Source organism: Lepisma saccharinum, chromosome 18, assembly GCF_977018435.1.
Source record: "Lepisma saccharinum chromosome 18, izLepSacc3.1, whole genome shotgun sequence".
Classification (NCBI taxonomy): Eukaryota; Metazoa; Arthropoda; class Insecta; order Zygentoma; family Lepismatidae; genus Lepisma; species Lepisma saccharinum.
The window spans coordinates 10,856,714-10,871,766 of record NC_139246.1 but is presented as its reverse complement, the minus strand read 5'-3'; the positions used below and the strand labels follow the sequence as shown (position 1 = coordinate 10,871,766).

The 15,053-nt window shown below is 38.8% G+C and overlaps 1 protein-coding gene across 6 annotated transcripts in view; it reads left to right on the top strand.

Moving 5' to 3' along the window:
- Window positions 1–15,053, top strand: part of LOC146002385 (uncharacterized) — a 132,679-nt gene that overhangs the window by 75,988 nt on the left and 41,638 nt on the right. The gene's annotated exons all lie outside the window — the stretch shown is intronic.

Sequence of the window (15,053 nt, the reverse complement as noted above, 5' to 3'; positions counted from 1 at the left end):
GAAAACGCATCCCATCAATAGTTGTGATTAATGTCATAAAAAGACAGCTATCTGGCAAGCTACATATTTAAAATGCCTTATTTTTTCTGTCCATAAGTGCAATTATAAGCACATGGAGATGCATATCTTCTTCCGATTCAGAGTCTGGTCATATGGATGATTTGCATCTCCACCCACCACTAATCGAGGTCACACCGCAACAAGCAAATCAGCTTTGCTTGGTTTTTACCATCTCTCAGCTTCCAAAGAGAGTGAAAGCAAGCGCCAAGACTTACAAACATCATCCCGAAAGGGAAAGTACTGTCTTCTGTAAGTGGAGAAAGTGGTACTTCCAATATGGCGTTCCTTTTCCTTGGAATATGACGTCACCGGAAGAAGATACTTCGAAGAAACCTGACCGGTAGAAAATTACAACGTAACTTGCGAGTATTGTACTCCACGTTGACTTCACATTCACATGTTGTTCAAAGGGATCAATTCTAACCTCTGTAAGCGATCATAAATATCGCCGCAGGCTGGGAAAGTATAAGAACTGCTGGCACATTCACTGCACCAATTGTCTCGCCCTTGCACAATGCGAAATAGTGCTTGTTTTGCATCAGAAAAAGTGAACTTTCTATATCTTCCGCTTGTCAGAGTTGCCAACTGAATTACCTCATAAAAGCGGAGGGGGGCATGTGTCCCCCAATAACAGATAAAAATTCATTATGAATATGAGTTACTGTACTTCAGCTTTTTCTTTTTTTAGGACATTGTAATCTATTTTACTAATTAATTGATTGATTGAATTAAAAGTTTTGGGTGCGTCCCCTTATCTAAAATTCTGACTGAAGAAGTTAAAATAAGAGGTGTAAAAAGCCCCTAGGGAAAAATTTTAAAGTGCAAGGTTGTAAAAAGACCTGCACAAAACAAGCACAATACATTAAATAGTCAGAATGTATTAAAAGCTTCCTCACAGACGGTGGAAGAGATCAGCTCTTCGCAAAAATCTGAACGCGTTGGATAAAACACTGTGGTCATCTCCCAACAGGGATGACAAACAGCTGAGAAGATTAAAAGTCTGTCTGAGGATAGCAAAGTCGGCACATTCAATAAGAATATGCCGAACAATTAAAACAACGTTACAAACACGACACATCAGAAGGTCCAGCCCTTGCAGCAAGTGACCATGCGTTAGACGGCTGTGTCCAATACGCAGTCGGGTTAGGAGAACTTCTTCGCGACGAGAGGAACGGGACGACGAACGCCATGCCCCTAAGGTGGGTTTAATAGCGTGAAAACCCCAGTAAAATCTGTCGTAGGTTTGATCCACACCACCAGCAAAAATATGAGCTGGGCTCTCGAAACGTAGTGTGACAATAGTATAGCACAGAATAGTATAGATAAAAACAATAAACAATGGATAATGTCCAATTAACATTGCTAAAGGAAAACTTTTCCGCCTCTAATTTCAAAATCAATATACTGTACCACCAACTAACTACATTAATAAACAATAATAATACATGCATATTGAACTCGCGAGGTACTAGTTCGGAAAGGTGCTTTCAAGGAATAACAAAATTATTTTATTACTATTAATATATTAAACGAATAAAGAATAATTAAATAAAGACTCAGATGGGAAGGCCATGTGGCACGAATGGGAGAGGAAAGAAGAGTTTAGAGGATTCTTGTTGGGAAACCTGATGGTAAGAGACCTGTAGGAAGGCTAAGACAAAGATGGAGACAAAACGTTGAGATGGACCTAAAGGAAATCGGTAATGATGGAAAAGATTGGATGATCTTGCCCAGGATAGGGACAGATGGAAGGCTCGTGTTGCTGCAGCCATAAACCTTTGGGTTTAAGAAGGCTAGAGAGTTAGTACTGTGTTAGTTAATTATGAATAATCTCATCGCTCAAAAAATATTTCTTCTTTGTAATGCTCTTACAATGTTGTAGCACTTTTAAGAGTTCATTGTTGTCACAGTGCCTAACAATTGATATAATGCAATCCCGGTACATGTGCTGCAAACGATACACGCGGAAAGAAATGGTGTTCTGTTTACGTATACTGCCTCTAATTTGATAAAATATTATCTTGCGACATGACTTCATCTTTCTCTTACTCTTAAAACCCTGCTTAAGGAAAGAGATTCAAAGAATTATATAACAGTGAAACGTTCTAGCATAAAAACCGCCCCTCTCAAATCTGCCGCTCTGGGTAGCTGCCTAGGCCTAAAGCTTAACGCCTACTGAAACGTGGAGAATCGAGGCTACAGAAAGCAACAGAACTTCTCAAAGTATGGAAGGGTATAGTCCACGCGTTTATAATACTTCGTTAACGTCGAGGAACTAAAGAAAGCCGCCGCCACAAATGTGGGTGTGGATAAATAGCGGGCGAGTTGTTTTCGTCCAATCACAGCCAATGGGCGCAGCTGACATTCTGCTCGTCTACTCCACGTGGAGTCTCAGTCACATGACTGCGGATACGCTGTTGCCGTACTTTGCAACTTCAATGTGGATACCGTGGGAAGATGGTTGTGCGCGGAGGGACAAGGTGGCGTAGAGTAGATGTGTGGCAACACTGTGCGTTGAATGTGATTGTTGCAGCTGGTGGGCGCGCAAAGCCAGCCGGTCGTTAACGTAGCTAGCGCGTCAACTATACCCTTCTATATTGTATTGCCTGAATTACACGAGACTAGATCTCCTGCTGGATTTTCCAGTTGGACTTGGACTAGTTGTGTGTACAAGCTCAGCTGCTAGTTTTCGCCTCACAAGATACTTGGTACCGTATTTTGCTCCCATAAAGCATTGCGCAGAGCAGACAAGATAAAAGATGGACGAGCAATTTGAAGAACTTTGTGGAAGAATAGCTACTGTTGTTATTAAAAATGAAAAGAAAAACATGGACTAGAAGTTGGCTCGAAAGAAAATATGGTAATCAATGCGTACTGAACAAGCTTTTTAACGAACTCGGGTATGCATATTCGTGCATGAGATTCGCAGGATTCATTCATAAAAATAATATGGCAAACATTTAATAGATACACTTGTAATAATAAGGATTTTCATTATCGGCTATTCACAGTTGTCGTGTACAAATCTCATCTCTTTGTAAAAATTCATAAACATTAATAAACAGAACACGAATGCACATCATCTCGGAAACCACAGACAAAAAAATCCTTTGTCAAACTCACAATTTATCTTCACATGTCCTAACTGACTGGCTGTTCCACAGAATCTAGCAAAGAAAGACAGTTGTAATTAAAACATGCCCTAGTCGTCAAAACCAGTCAAGCAGCCAGCCAGGTAGTCAGTCCAGCGCCAACTACCTACTTGAAATCCAGTTTCTTGTGATTCGGCCTTAAGTCTAAAGCCCCTATCACACGGAACTAGATTTCTAGTAGGAACGCTCAAGTTGACGCTGGACTGGCTACCCATTTGCTAGTTTTCGCCTCACACGGTACTTGTTACACCGTACTTGTCGATAGTCTTTCGTTCCCATAATGGCGGCCGCGCGAGATGTAAACAACGTATCACTTCACACTTTTAAAATACGATAACTATCCAACCGAGAGGAATATCGCTTCGTATTAAATGGTTTTAGGTAGAGAAGAACGGCGCTGATAAAATACATACTTTACAACGTTTACTGTACACGTATGGAAGAATATTTTAGCTTTTTCAATTGTAAACATGCCTTTCGTGCTGTATGCACTCGGAAACCACAGACAAAAAACGCTATTTTGCAAACTCACAGATTATCTTCACATGGCCAAACTTTGCTCTGATTGGCTGTTCCACAGAATCTAGTCGAAGAAGTTAGTAGCAATTAGAACATGTCCTATTCCTCAAAACCAGTCAAGCAGTCAGCCAGGCGGCCATAATTTCTACCTAGAAAGTCAGTTCATCGCCAACTAGGGCATTCCAACTAGAAATCCAGTTCCGTGTGATAGGGGCTTAAGTTCTCTGCTGCGCATGAGTCAAAAAGATAATTCAGGTTCGGTTCTTTGAAGGAACACACCCGTTAATGGGCATACTCAATATATTCCCAGTAATTGAAAGGTAAAATGAGTTGCGTATTACTGCCTGTTAATTACCTTTAAGTGTAGTGAATTAAAGAATGCAATCAAGAGAATCAGGTAAGTTCGTTGAAAGTATCATCCTCCTGGCACGAATCCTTCCGCTGGAAATCGACAGTTTCGAAAAGTACATGGATGTCTGTCTTTAGGGGGAAAACTTTCTTTGCTTACATACAAATCACTCTCTAATTTGTAATGACAAAGGGTTGTTTTGAAGAACGTTTTTGACTTTCGATTAATCATCCTTGTTAGTTCAAAGTGTACAAAAGGGATTATTTGCCGAGAAACGTGGAAAAAGATCCACGTGTAGACTTTCCATTTCTCACGTAGTCCCAAGATGCGTTTGCTTAAGGAAACTTCTTGTAAAATGCTTTGCCAGCTACAACAAACAAGTACAAAACAAAAGTGCTTCGCCGGTTTTTTCTTAACTTTCACGGAAAAACTTGATCCTTTCCCGGTTCTGCATCGAGGTGAATCAAGTATTCAAGCCAATAGCACTCAATGACGAGACAATGTAATAGATAACTTTTAGTAACTTTGCGTTTATCTATACTAAGGCAAGTGCTATCGTTTCCTTAAATGTTTTGTTTATTTTAGCAAGAAATGTTTCTTTGAATTCTACGTAAGTGAAATTTGCACTACAGTTGGGATACGTTATTAGGTGCATGACAATTTACCCTGTTGCCACATCGGTGCTCAGAGCTGGATTTATTCGAAAGTTAACAACATATGTGATATATAAACGGCATCGATATTTATGGGAAAGATCAGGGATGACCAACGTTTGACTTCTGAAGGGACCGACCGTTCACGCTTGGAATAGGAAACCCTGTCTGGTCAACGTTGCCATATCGTGTGCAGAAACCAGCAAGTTTTGGTCTTTGCTTCCCACGTGTGGCACCACTGCATTTCTGCCAAGCCGCCTAAATCCGTGGACACTGGTATAGCTCCGGATGAGCCAATCTGTCTTATCAAGTTAGAAGGAATCGAGGAAAAGCACAGAAAAAAAATATGTTATCTTATCGAACATACAAGTAAACAACTGGAATATAGTTCAATTGAACACTTGTATTTTTAAATATGAAAAAGTCACTAAAACTTAAAGAGTTTTAGTCGTTTTTCCGAACTGTGCACAATATTCTAGATTTATGTGATAGCCAAGGTGGGTACATACTGGTGTGACAATTACGGTTAGCCTGCATTGGTTGGCGAAAGCAGACGTCACGTGAACGTGCACGAATTTTTAAATGTACAAGTAAAACTATGCACTCTATTTTCTCTCCATCATTCCAGATAAATTTTAGCACAATACTTATAAAAGTGATAAGTGTTGCTTCGTAGCTGATTTGATAGCTTCCGCCCACTGATAGGCCTAGAGCTAACAGCTTATACCTTAGCACTATATGTGAAAATTCTGCCTGATTGTTTAGTTTACTTTTTTCCCTGTGGCGAGAAGGGTTAATGTGCCACTGAGAGGAAAATGATTACGGTTTCTTTCTTTTAGTACTAAGAGCTATTTTATTTCAATGAAAGCTGGACCAAAGAGAGGGTGTTATAATAACCACTGCCCACCCTCCGTACCTGAGCGTACTTTTGCTTTTTCTCATATGAAACCCTCCTACGCGTTTCATAAATCTCCTTTGCGTTTTTGTCCTTTTTAGAAACTTCTTAAAATTGTCATTCCTCTATTTTATTTCAGAAGGTTAAATCCAGACTTCTATTTTTTTTTTTTGCTATCATGTTTTTGGTTTTGCCCTTCCTCTTTTTTCTGTTTGAATCTTAATTTTCTTCCATTTAATTTATTTTTCTTCTTTTATGCATTCCATCTATTATTTCTTTATCGTTTACTTTTTCCTTCCGTTATATTTTATTTATCTTTGTTCCTCCTTATCCATGTTATTTCTTTCTTATATATACAGTAAACCCTCGTTAACACGAATCCCGAGGGACCGAGAAATCAAGAGTTCGTGTTAAAAAAAATTCGTGCTAACCGGGGACTCAAATTTTATTGTTGCAATACAGTTCTTTCTTCACATTAACCATTTACAAGACGTATTATGTATGTCATCATAGAAAACACTACTACAGTACTACAGTTATTAACTTTAAAAAAGAAAAGTACTCATAGATTATTTTCTGGTGAAAAATTCTTGTATATTGCGCTGTCGCAGACGGGAACTTAAATGCCTGGTAACTTCACGGCCAAATGTACTCATAGCTTCCGTAAAACTAGCGGTCATTCGGATCAAACTCGTACTGGCTACGTTTTAAAGAATACAAAAACACATCAGAACACACAACTGAATTTGTCTACGTAGAAGCTCATTGTTGACGCGATGATCGCGATTGTCTAGCAATTGCACCCAAGTTTTAATCTTGATGTTACTCGTACTGGCTATGTTTAAAGAATATAAAAGCACATTTGAACACATTGTTGATCTGAATCTGTTGGTTAAAATACTGTAGAAGGTGATAGAGATTGCTGAGCGATTTCTTACATATCTAGCAGAGGAACAACAGAAGAAAAAAATTATGAAAAACTTGGAAGTTCGTGTTAAATGAGATCAAATGACGCAACGGACTAAAAAACAGTTCGTAAATCGTGGTAACCGAAATTCGCGTTAGAGTCCAGCGCAGATAATTCTGCCGTGCGATGCGCGAAACAACTAAAGAAGCAGTGTTGCTAATGGAGCAGATAGAAAAATCGCTGCAGTGCGCCGATGCACAGCTGTTACGTACAGCAATAAAATTAGAGAATTCAGGTCTATCTAACGTTGAGTTTTAAACGTCATGCATTATACCAGGACTAGGATTAATATGTACTAACAAGTGGCTTTGTATGTAGCTACATACATATGGACTAAAAATTCGCAAAATATGAACTAACACATAAGTAAAATTACCAAAAATGCTGCAAAGAAGACTTCTTCATAAGATTCCTTATTTGAGTGATTTCAAACAAAAATAAAAATATATATATATTATTTTTCATTGCATTAATGCACTGGTGGCGTTCTAACTTTTCACTCCCAAAACCCGTATACACTGGTATGGAACTGCAACGGCAGATAATAACATGCCAACGGGTTAAACCGCTACAATTGCACCATAACACTCCTCCTGAAGCAGTATTATTATTTCCTCTCTGAGATCGGCGACAGTCGGTTGCCTTTGTTGTACATTTACAAAGGATGCCGGCTTCCACAACAATAACAAGTACATATACTGCCACTAGACGATAAGCTGCGCGGCTTTTTCTTTTGTTATGAACCAGGGCCGGCGCTAGTCATTTTGCCTCCCTGGGAGGTGGCGGCAGATGCCGCTCTATTTCGACCCCACCCCCCGGTCATTACGCAGCAACGGAAAATTGAAAATCAATATATTCCTAACTAAAACATCAAAATATAAAATAAATAATGAGACTTCTTATGCTATTTCAATACTATTCAGCGCAAAAGAATATCTCGCTCGATCACAGTTTTCAATAGGCTTATTTTTTTCTTCTCTTCAAATTTTGCCGCTCTGGGCGATGGGACGGTTCGCCCTCCCCTTCCGCCGGCCCTGCTATGAACTTGGTCACCCATCAAAGCATGACAATTTTAACACAGAAAACAATATGTATCGCATTAATCAGCAAAAATGACAGCCTCCTCTATGCAATTTCTACAAGAACACGTGCCGGAGCCAGAGTTGAAATGACGTTGGAGCCACATAATTTATTTATTTTGAATAATTCCAAAATTATGAAATATGAACAATTTGTTGCTGCTGTTCGCTGCTCTCTTGCCAAAATGCTTTATTGGGATGCTAACACCATGACTGGCTTCCTCCTTCATGAACTCGTGCACGTTGCTTAGAATTTCCCGAGCTTGGCTATGCAAGGTTTTTGATTTCAACTTCGACAGAACTGGAGGCATTATGGAATTTAACGTTCATTAGCAAACACACACTTTTACATACACACACGCAATACACGCACACAACGTCAAACCGGTCAAATACTTAGTATAAAATAAAAATATGGTGCTTCCAATCCAACAAAACTCACCGCCACTTTACCTGCCTTTTCCCCTTCCGTGACAGAAATAGTGCTTGATTATTACAGTTGGCAACACTAGTTACTAGCTAGCCATGAACATGCACTGCATAAAAGAAGCAAGCACTACGCCGTGCTATATTGCCACATTAGCGTCCCTACCGAACGGTGGGAACCGCGAGCTGGAGCGCTATTCATTTGTTTTCAATGATGTTTGCGCGAGTGTGTCCAGGAATGGAATGACAATGTGGCAACAATAGCGAAGGTTTTCGAGCAGGGTAGAACACATGATGCTAAGAGAGAGGGAGACGAAACGAAAATTCGTTTCTACGCAACGGCAAATTTACGTGTGTGGCACTCTAACCGATATAACTTTCTACGTATAAGATATAATACATCCCTGCCGGGACCAACATTTTGTTCATGTTAACCGAGTGTTCGTCTTAAGCGAGTTTGAGTTAACGAGGGTTTACTGTACAAACTTAGATTCTCTTCGGAGATACTTCGTCAAGAAGCAAAACAGTAGTTCATACATCGAAGAAATAGGGGGAAACAATGAAAATCCGAGATTCCCACACTTGACGGTGTTTCGCAGGCTTGACATTCGGTCTGGTGTAGCGCGAACTCTATTTGTGGTTACATTCTACGAACATTGCATTGTTGTATTCAATCATTGTTGCTCTCTTTTCCACTTTTTTATTTCCGAATGAACAGCAGCGAACGTGCAAAACTCGAATCCGTGAGGCTTAATTCGGAAAATGTGCCACGAAGCACTTGTAACACATCAACGAGCAAAATTTGCTTTTTCATTCTTTTCGGAATTCCTTTGTCGTGAAGGAAAACAGGGACACGTCACCGTTACGTAGGTGTGCCTTGTCAAGGGAGACAATTTCTGGCCTTGAAACCCAGAAGTTTTGTGAATAATGACACTGTGTAATAAATGGTATAGAAAGGTAAGAAATGTGCTGATTGCACTTTCTTTTCATGTATAAGAGAATATACAGAAAGGAGCTGCATTCATTTTCTCCGGGTAATGGACAGAATAACAAAAAAGCACGAAACTCGTGTTAGGTTTGCAGAGAACTGCTATTTCCCAAACATCCTATGGTCATATAATAATTAGAAATCTGGGATTTCTTTTGAGAAATGAACTGAATTCTAATACAATTCGTGAACGGGGTGAAAATTAAAACAGATCTCACCTGTTTGGTTCCTTCAAAGGAAATGAATGCTTTACGTAGGGGAAAGAAAACACGAAGAAATATCTTAATTTTAGTCTAGCTATGCCAACGAGATCACCATCGGAAGTTTAGGGTTCGAGTCCTAATCTGAGCATGCGAATCGGGGACGGCGCCAGGGGTGGGCACGGGTGGGCAAGCGCCCACCCAAAAATTTCTGTGCCCACCCGATTGCCCACCCAATCAAATTCAATAAGTACATACAGTATACTTGGAGATATATGAATGATTCGATAAATAAGTGTATTCTGGTGTTCATAGCATGTATATTTTACTTGTGAATATTATGTATGCTAGAAATATTCCCATATTATCAACCCATAAAAAGCCAATTTTGTCATTAGAAAGTAAAAGTAAATACTAGAGCTATTGAAACAAAAACTGTGATCAAATTAATACTTCCATGATTAAAAGCAGTTAGAAGGCTTAGGAGGCTCAAAATTATGCAGGGTATGATCAAGATTATCGTATCAGAATTTAGGTCGAACTTGAGGACTGCAGCTCCGGGCCTCCACATACGTATATAAATCCCGGCCTGGGTATGGTTAAAATAAGCTCTAAATAAACAAATAAAATCATCATCTTAGCGTTACTTCCACCGGCAAAACAATACATTATTTTGACTTTTTAAATTAGAATAATTTAATCAAGAAGACTTAGATGGGCAGGCCATGTGACACGAATGGCAGAGGAAAAAAATAGTTTACAGGATTCTTGTTGGGAAACCTGATGGTAAGATACCAGTAGGAAGGCCAAGACGAGGATGGAGGGATAACGTTGAGATGGACCTAAAAGAAATCGGCAAGGATCGAAAAGATTGGATTGATCTTGCCCCGAATAGGGACAGATGGAAGGCTTCTGTTGCTGAAGCCATAAACCTTCGAGTTTAATTATGCTAGAGAGTATAGCCTAATATAGTTTTAATTAGCTCTACATTAAAATTCCAGAAGTGTCCCTTTTTTTTATTTCATTACAATTTTTATATACGTCTTATCTTCAAATATCAATATGGTATGCGAAATATCAACTTTATATTAATTTTACTAATAAGAAGGAATCACAATAATCACTACAATACTGCAGTGAATAAATTTTAATAAACCAGTTATGTATGGAAAAAGCTACAGAATTATTCAATTGCTAATGAGTGGCTTATCCTATTTAGAAATCCTCGTTCCATACATAAATTTTGCCACATGAATCAGCCGAAAATGGCAACAGAATCTGTAGATGCAGCTGAAGTAAAGAAAAAAAGTTATGTCACGAAGTTTCCAGAAGACGATTTTATTAGTTTGTTTTTAAATCCACTTTTATGCTCAGATTGGCTAATCGGGACTAAACCTACAGTTTAACGTGGAACCAGTGTGCATTGTGCTTCCACCAGAGGAGGAGGGAGTCGAACACAGGACGTCTTCATTATAATGCGACAGCGTTATGCCTTTGGGGAAAAATATACAGAAAGAACTCGCACCAAACGTGGCATTTTATCACCACAGAAGGTGCGTCCATTTTCGGAGGGTGATTGCCTGAGGCAAATATTTGAGACTTTCGGAAAACAACATCATTGTTCACGGAATTAGCTGCCTTGACTTGATCCACTAATGAAACGCTGTGCAATTGAAACTACCATCTCAACTTTCTAAGAGGTATGAACTAATGCAACTCCATTTTTGGAACAGTAAGTTGTGGTTGATTTGTTATATTTAACCTTTAAACAGCCGAGCCGGTTTTCGAAAGTAACCCCTCTCTCGCCGCGGCCTTTGCACGCGATTTTTAAATTTTTACACTTATTTCAGAAAAACGTTATATATCGGATACTATTTGAGCAATCTACTTCGGATAACTCTTGTTTGAAAGCAAGAACATCAGAGCACGCGACCGTGTACAATTCAGAAAGCCCAAGTGAGGAAAACGGGGTTGGGAGGGGCCAAGTCCCAAAATTTCAATTAAAAAAATCTGGCGTTCGCACCCTCTTCTCCCGTTATTTTGGAAAAAGGGCGCAAACATTTGCATTGTTTTCAAAGAGTAGACCTTTTGCAACAAAGCGAAACTTATTTCAAGTTCTAGTTCTCATACAAGCTGAAATATGAAGCAATATGTACAATTTGCATTTTGGCTAAAAATAGCTAATTTGCATATTAGAGAAAGAGGGAGGGGGTGGGTTTTCTTCCACATGACATTTCAATGTCTTGTCTCAACATCTGTCAGCGTTTACAACCTCACATACAAGTATGAAGGTCCTAAAAGCACGTGAATGTTGTAATCCGCACCATGGGTCATATATGACCCATTGGCTGTTTAAAGGTTAAGTCATTTTTCTGCTAATTTTGGTAATGACGACGATAAGGTTCAATGGTGTTACGAAGGGGCGAAAACAAACACAAGCTGACACTCAAAATACAAACCCTCATAAATTATTACTTTGACAGTGGTTCCAAGCGCCAGGGACTCGTTGCCTGAAAAATCAAGTTTCCAGGGTGTGCTGCACAGGATAGAGGTTGACATTCTAGTGTGTTCGAAATGGTCACGCCATGCAACCCAAGTCATTATGAAAAATATATGAATTATTACTGGCACGGTGATCAACTTCGATGAATTCCTTGTGTCCTAAATCATTTTGTTACCTCAAAAAATATGTTCATGTAACCATACGTGTATTGCTTCTCCCGCATTAGTAACATGACAGTTCAGAAAATGAATAACAACTTAGCTAATAATCTCTTCAATTCCGAACAGATATTTCGATCTTACTTGTTTGTGAGTGATATTCTGTCAAAATAGCCTTTCATTAGCCTAGGAATACTTCATGGACAATGAACAAAGAATTTGATTTCCGTGTGTGTTTTAAATCATTCCTAATAAGACGTTCATTTTAATCCAAACATTCAGTGGCGGCGATTAGGAGAACCGGGAAGTGGGGGATGCGGTTCCCTAGCCAAATTTTGCCACTTTTTGCCCCTGCACTATGGCCTTTTTATGCTAAGCCTTTTCTACCAAGAAAAAGTATATTGTCCTTGCCCCTCAAATGTTGGCACCCAAGCGCCGCTACTACAAACATTCAGATAGATTTGTCAGTTGTACAAACCTTGTAAGCTAAGAAAAGTGACCCCCAAGGAGTAAGAAAACTCTTTCAGTTAAAAATTCATACGATGAAAATACTACGCTCAGGAACATGCATTTAAATTACGAGAAACTGCACGATTGTCTACCATCGCACTTTCTATCATTGTCGCCGAATACATAAAATCAAGTATGTGCCTTGTATTTGCAACACAAGCTTAAATCTAATTCAAATTTATTTCACTGTATTAACATGCATACATTAGAATGTATGGCTGGGGTATGGTTGCGCATGTGTAAACACTTCCTTGTGTCCATCAGAGACAAAACGAAAGGAAATGGAACAAGATGCGAGAATAGATTAGAAAAGAATAAAGAGGAAAACAAGGAAAGGAAAAAGAAGTAAGAGGAAAATCGGGAGTGTAAGAGAGAGGGGGATACATACGTACACATACATGGTCTTACATTTATACTGCCCACCCTAATCTATCAATAAGGAGCTTCTGCCCACCCGGTCGAAAATTTCTGGCGCCGTCCCTGATGCGAATGTCCGTCCATCAATATCATCTACAGTCGCACAGGAACGTGGGGCGGACAGGGGTACAATATACACCCTAAATTTTTGAAGGGGGTACAGTACCCCCTAAATCCGTAGACCCAAGTTGTACACCTAGTACCCCCGCAATTTGACAGTAGCAAGGTGTTACGGATCAAAATAATCTCATTTCTAATAGCTCAAAGTAAAACGTTCATGTATTTACATGAATTATCTTCCTTTCCAAAAGAGTTAAATCGTTGTAAACCTACTGCAGTACATTGTGATTCTAGTTAGTTCACTTGATCTGTAATATGGAAAAAAAGTTAAGGACGTGAAATCTAATTAAAATTAGATGAAATAAGTTAAAATTTAAGAAAAAAATCTGCAGGCTAATGATCCTTTGTGTTGGATCGAAGCTCGAATTTTGTAGTCCCAAATTAAAAACGTTCCTGCACCACTGATCATCTAATCATTCATCTTTATTTGGGGATTAGTCAAAAGTTGCAGAAAAACATCGAAAAATAAGAAAAGAACGTACCAAAGTAGAGACTGAAAGAATTATTTGTGATTTCTTTAAAAATTACAAAATAATAAATCACTCGAGGAGCAGATTTCTACCTTAGTTTTCACGAAATAAGATCTAGAAAGGATCTACTCCTACTTAAATGCAATTGATGACAAAAGTTTAAATCTACCCCTCTCTCCTACGAAAACAAAAAGAAGCAGTTCTCTTGACAGAATAATTGTATGAAGGAAAACCATGACGACGCACATCTCTGTAAAATTGAGTCGAGACGATAATTAGCTTCTGAGACTCTTGTTCTCGAATGACACTTGGAAAACTATAATTTATGATATATGTGCTTGAGTTCTTCTTTTAAAGCTCTGCTAGACCTTTGACCGATGCCAGCGAGGCTGTTTTCGAAAAACCACTATGGTATTCCAAAATCTGAAAGATTACATATGCTTGGAGTTCCTTCCGGAGCATTCACGTGAATCTTCGTGTGGTTTGCTTCCGTTGTTGCCTAGGTATTCGTACGTAGCAACGAAACTTTTGAGTTTTTATTTTAGATCCACTTTATGCACAGATTAATCGGGACTGGACCTACAGTTTTAAGTAGGATCCACCTGGTATCGAACCGTAACTGCTTGATTACAAGGCTTTCTGGTACATGAAAACAAAAATTAACTTACTATGCGACTTCTTGAGATATACGGATAGATCACCTATTTTATTTGTCGTAATTGGAAAGATAATACGTTGGTGGCAACTGTGAACTTCTGCGGCCTGGTTGCGTACATTTAGGATAACTTTCAGTTTTTAGGGTTAGTGGCGTCGAAACGAGACGCCAAACAGGAAACACCGTTATTAATAAAAGTTGTTTCCCCCTACTGGCCTCTATACGCTGCGCTGAAGTTAACGCTGTGGCACAATGCATATATATATATATATATATATATATATATATATATATATATATATATATATATATATATATACACGTATATATATATATATATATATATATATATATATACAGGGTGTCATTTTAATGGCGCCCACGGACCACAGATTCGTATAGAGGACATCAAAACAAACAACTTTTCCCAGTAACATTTTTCTCGTTGGTGCGTCATTTCGGCTCTACAGTCGTTCAAAAAAGACCGTTTTGCCGCCTGAATGCTGGCAACCACACACAACATTTGATTGCATTTGTGACGTCATATCCCGTCGTGGAGCGATGCGTTCCAGGGTTGCCAGGAACACTCATATTCTGTGAAAAATGACATAGCTACAATCAGCCACATTATGTACCATAAAAGGAAACGAGAAAACACGTTCTTTAACCTAATAAGAAGTAAACAAACGATACGAAAAATGGTAGAAAGGAAATAGAATTCAAGTGGAAGTGGTCATATCGAATTTTGTCTCGGCTTACATGTCAAATATTTGCAAATCTAGTTACCAAGTTGGCATCTACAATTTAGTTTATCCACTTCGTCCTTCTGATACTAGTTGTCTGTGACACACTGAACAAATGACAAAATAGAAATGAAAGAATTCAAAATGCCAAAGGTAAGCAACACATAATATAATTCAGGACATTATGAG